Source organism: Triticum dicoccoides, chromosome 7A, assembly GCF_002162155.2.
Source record: "Triticum dicoccoides isolate Atlit2015 ecotype Zavitan chromosome 7A, WEW_v2.0, whole genome shotgun sequence".
Lineage (NCBI taxonomy): Eukaryota > Viridiplantae > Streptophyta > Magnoliopsida > Poales > Poaceae > Triticum > Triticum dicoccoides.
Genome location: NC_041392.1, coordinates 712,097,258 through 712,102,772, shown reverse-complemented (window position 1 = coordinate 712,102,772; position 5,515 = coordinate 712,097,258). Strand labels below are relative to the sequence as shown.

The window sequence follows — 5,515 nt, the reverse complement described above, 5'->3', positions numbered from 1 at the left end:
ATTTGATAGCCAAAACCTTGGTAGGGACCAAACGGCTTCCCGGTTGCCTCCTCCTTTATACTTTGTTGGGTAGTTCTCAAACTTTTGGTCTCAGACTAGGAGTGGTTGATATCATACGTATTTATTTCATGATCCTAGCTTTAATCCTTAAGATCGTGATCCTAACTTTAATCCCTAAAATCATAGGGCCGGATCGTATTACCCAATTATGGCCGTCCTATCGCGCCTATCAACGTACAATTTAAACTGGTCGTCAAAGTATATGCAATGCGCTTAAAAGTCCTATAGCGGTTAAAATTGTTGATCGGGCACAAACAGCTTTTATTAAAGGTTGTTTTATCATGGAGGGAGTTCTTTGTCTCAACGAAATTGTCCATGAGCTTAGAGGTAAAAAAACTTCCCGATGTTCTTGTAAAACTTACCTTTGAAAAAGCATATGCCTGAGTAAGTTGGTATTTTCTTCGAGAGTTTCTGCAACGGAAAGGGTTACAAGCAGGATTTATCCATAGGATCTTGCAACTTGTCTCAAGTTGACAAACTACTATGTATTTGCATCAATGGGGAGTTGGGCCCATTCTTTCGTAATAAGAGAGGCCTACGTCAAGGAGATCCTATCTCGCCCATTCTGTTTGATTTAGTCACAGATTCTCTATCTTCCATGACGACCAAAGCCAAAGAAGCAGGGCACCTCAAAGGTGTGGTGACTCACCTCATCCCTGATGAAGTGATGCGTATCCAATACGACGACGATACAATGCTTCTCTTTGATCCCGACATGCGAAGTTTGGTGACTATTAAAATTATTCGTTTTGCTTGGAAGCAATGTATGTATGGGATGAAAATCATTTTTTCTAAAAGCAAAGTTTGCACCATAGGTGTTGACGAGGCCAAGAATAGGCGCATTGCCAACTTCTAAATGGCGATCGTTTGCACCATGAAACTATTCCACACCTATAGTTCCATGGCAGATCAGTTTGCTCTGGTGTGCGCCACTAGAAGCCAGCAACGTAGAGTAGCTTGGCGAGCGTTTGTGCCCTTCGCTTTGGCCGGTGCTTAGGAACACGTGCAAGAAAGTTGCTTATCGAAGGAAAATTACCTACTCGTCCTGCTAACTACTTATTCAAATGGTCTCTTTTCTTTAAGCAGTGGAGTCCTCTGGGTAAGAAGAAGGACAGTTACATGACCTTCGAGGTGCTTCGCGAGATCAAATGCATGCACACCATCAACCGAAGCTCCAGCCAGTGATATCGGCTACCCCCATTTTACTAATCTACTTCGACGATGTTGAGCTATACCTTTTGAGTGGCTTTGTAATGTTTAGACTTATGCTCTGTTTTCTGTTTTCGGCTATGTATTCCTTTTGGTTGTAAGATTTTGTATGACTTTGTTGGTTTTTTATTTTAAAGCCGGGCGCTCCTTGCGCCTTTTATCCATAAGAAAAGTTTAATTCTTCTCATCCAACTCCTCGCAAATGAAATGAAAGAGCATGTACATTTCTCTAATTCCATAATTTTCAAAAAATATTATAGCATGAATTAGATACACATTAATGAATAATAGAAAATTCCCCGAAAATCCATTTCTGCACCCGAGCTCATCTGCACCCGCGCCGATGAAAAAAATCAAAACAAATACTAGAAAAATTCAAAAAATACCAAATAAAATTTGTGTGGTAGACAATTTGATGCGTGAGGCTCGCTCCAAATTTTAAATTATTTGGACATATGAGCAGCTCTCAGCAAAAAAGACAAATTGGGGGTCTGTAAAAATGTTTATTGTTCATGTTCTGCTTTGGCCTGATTTGTCTTTTTTGCTGAGAGTTGCTCATATGTCCAAATGAATTGAAATTTGGAGCGGGCCTCACGCATCAAATTGTCTACCACACAAATTTTATTTGGAATTTTTTGAATTTGTTTGTATTTTTTACGAATTTTTTTAACCGGATGCAGATGAGCCTAGGCATCAAAACGCCCTACTCAAAATTCCCTAAAAAGATTAGATAATAAATAGAGAAGGGGTCTCAAACCTGGAGCGCAGAATCCGGGGTCTCAAACCTAACCAAACCGTCATGACAATTTGTCAGCTTTACATGATTATAGCTAGGAGGATTCCAAAAAGGAAACTGGGAGGGGAACGTGCGCACGTAGTAAACCTAGGGTTTTTGTTTTGTGAAGCTACGCCCCCGACCCCGACGATGGAGTTGAGATCGGGGCACCGCTCCCCTTCCTCCCAGCAGCAGCCACCTCAGCTCCAGGAGATGGTGGAGTGGACCGCATCAGCGCCCTCCCCGATGACCTGCTCCTCCTCGTCCTCGCCCACCTCCGCTGCGCCCGCTTAGCCGCGCGCACCAGCGTCCTCTCCCACCAGTGGCGCGGCCTCTGAGCATGCCTTCGCCAGATCGTCTTCAGCGACGTCCCGTTCCCCTCGCTCAAGGCGGCGCTCGGCCGCGTCCACCCTCCAGCAGTTTCCCTCCTGGAAATCCGCGTCCCCCACTACGACGAGAGGCACAGCCCCCTCCTCGACCCCGCCGGCGTCAAGTCTCTGCTGCGCGGCTCGCGCCGGAGGAGTTCGCCTTCACCCTCCGCGGGCACTTGAACGGACCTGTCTTGCTCAGGCCCGTACCAGGCACATGTGCAGCGTGTGCGCCTGCACAGGGCCCCAAAGTCAGCAGGCCCCCCAAATCAGCGAGAGTATTAGTTAATTGTTGGGGTTAGTAGGAGGTAGGTACACTTATTACCATGGACGGTTGAATAATCAAAGCAGGAATGTACCAGCCTCTCCTCACGCATGGGAACCTGGCGCTTAATTAACTCGGCCAATACTAGTACTACATGGGAACCTGCATGAAGAAATTATCCAGCCTCTCCTCAACGCATGGCTCTTTTTTCCATAAAAAATGAGGTTCTCACCCATGGTTCTCTATCTACTCTTCGGCTTCTTTAGACAGCAGGTACAATACCCCTTCCTACTCCTCATCAATCTTCACTCTTTGATCCTTAGTTTACTCCTAATTCCTAAATCCTCATCAACATTATTTCCTTGCTAATGTTCCACTCTGAATCCCCCATCTTCTTTTTTTTCCGCATTTACCACAAGATAATCCATTGCGATGAACTTTCAATAGGTAACGTTCGACTACCAATCCCCATCTGCTAATTCTATGCTATTTCCACAAATAACCCATTGCGACGAACATTGAATAGGTAATGTTCCACTCTCAATCCCCATTTTTTATTTGTGTTCTATTCTTCTTAGGTCTCAAATCGGTAGGGTTGCATATCAGTGTTTCTCTCGACCACTTAGCTGCCTGTTGCCAGCGCTGCAACTTATGTGCATCAGCATCAATTGGAGCCTGACTGCAATTGAAGGCTAAGGTAGCTTCAATCCTTTTTATCTATATATGTCCAATTTTTAACATTGGATGTTTGTCTCTTAGTTTTACCTTCTTCAGTGTCTTCAGAAGAATTAGGAACTACGAGTCATGATGACAAAAAAAAGGAACTATGAGTCATGACATGGAAAAGTTAAGAAAAGGAAAAAAATGCCAAGTGCCCATAATTTGATTTCGCACCGGGCCTCCTTTTCCCAAATACGGCCCTGGTCTTGCTTCTACCGCGCCACCTCCATCGAGCTGGCGTCATGTCTCCTCTTGCTCCGCGTGCCGGCTGGCATCGAATTCCCGGCGCTCGAGACGCTTTCTTTGTCAGGCAGCGTCCCGGATCTCGACCCCTTGCTCTCCTGCTGCCCACGCTTGCGCACACTTCGGCTCCGGAGCATTGAGAATGACAGGGGCGAGTTGAGTGTCAGCTCCGCGTCGCTGCACGAGCTCGTCGTCGACCGCTGGGGCAAGCGGACACGCCGTGTCAACATCGTCGCCCCCCTGCTTAAGCAATTGACCATGTCCTTCACCGCCTTGGGGGTCAGCATCTCCGTCTTGGCACCGATGCTGGAGAACGTCTCGTGGGACTGCTGGTACTACAGCTTTGAGAGGGAGCCTAGTGCTTTTGGTATTTGGAGTCTCGAGATCAGGTGATGCTACAGACGGCAGAGAGACAAGGACATCTCCCTTCGCTGGAGATTTGGGTCTATGCAGTGGGTCTCATCTCCCCGCTCAGTTTACTGCAAAGCTTCAACCAAACTAAATGTGTTAATGATATATGTATCTTGTCAAATTGTTTTTTCAGATCGTCCACGTTTTAGGCCTAGGAGACAAGAACACCTTTGCACAGGAGATAGAGAAGCATATGGTTGCCGAGTTTTCTGTTTTGGAGCTAAATCTCACAAAAAATGGACATGTTTTTGGACCACTCGTGTTTCATCTCCGAAGGATGGTTAAAAAATTTGGTTCCATGAGGAGGCTTAAAGTCATCCTACAGAGATCAGCGGTAATTCTACGCTTTAGTTATATATATACCCTAATGATACAATGTGTAGTAATTCACATATAACTTTTGGTTTTAGGTGGAAGAAGAAGAATGCCCATTTGGTTGTCCTTGTGAGCCTTCAAACTGGAGATCTCAAACAATCTCCTTGTTTGCTCTCGAAGAAGCGGAGATCAAAGAGTTTAAAGGATACAATCATGATATTGATTTCTTGAAACTCGTATTCAAATGTGCGTCGATGCTTAAAAAAATGATTGTGAAGCTGTCAGAGGAGGCCTCGGCAAGTAATGATGGATGCGCAAAGATATACAACATCTTCGAGGCATATTCTTCCCTGGAATGCACTATTTGCACGCACACAGGTGAAACGTAAATGTAATTGTTAGCATGCGAATCATAGAGTTTAGTTGTGCATATACCATTTATTAGCTATATTTCCAAACTTTTGTGCCACGCCCTCATCCTTCCATGGAAATAGAAACCAAATGGTGGAGTGGATAATATGGACAATTCAACATTTTTACGCAGCTTTCCTTAACTAAGTTTCTCTTTTGCATTCTGCAATCTTCTCTAATGGTATCATGCCCTTTTGTTTTGCATAGTATAGTTTCTAGGTAAGCTGAGGTTGTCTCATCCTAATTTATTTGTCTTGGGGTTCGATACGAATTATTAGTTCCAGTTAAACTCTGCATCAAGTACTTCGCTATTTCTTTCTGCTATTAGCATGTATTATGTTTTATTTGCCACTGGCAATAATATGTTTTGCATCAGACAGTTGCTAGACTAAATGATGTTAGTTGCCCCATCTAAATTTCATTGGCCGTTGGGTTTCTATATGCTCTCACCATGTTGTGTTTGATTTTCCAGTTGCCACGTTCTTAACACATAAAAACTCCCTATTTCCTCATTGCGATAGTGACCAGATACGGATGTATCTAATACTAAAACGTGACTTGGTACATCCGTATTTAGACAAATCTAAAACAAGAATTTTAGGACGAAGGGAGTATAAAAACTCCATATTTCCTCATCGCGATAGTGACCAGAGCTTGTTTAAATTTGTTTCCTCTGCCAGGTTAATGCATGACAGCCAAAAGTGCCCATCGACATGATGCTCATCCTTATTTGTGGAT

At 44.1% G+C, this 5,515-nt stretch overlaps 1 pseudogene; it reads left to right on the top strand.

Annotated features, from left to right (window-relative positions):
* The first annotated feature begins 3,541 nt into the window (after positions 1 to 3,541).
* Positions 3,542 to 4,755, top strand: LOC119333998 (annotated as a pseudogene).
* Positions 4,756 to 5,515: the final 760 nt, after the last annotated feature.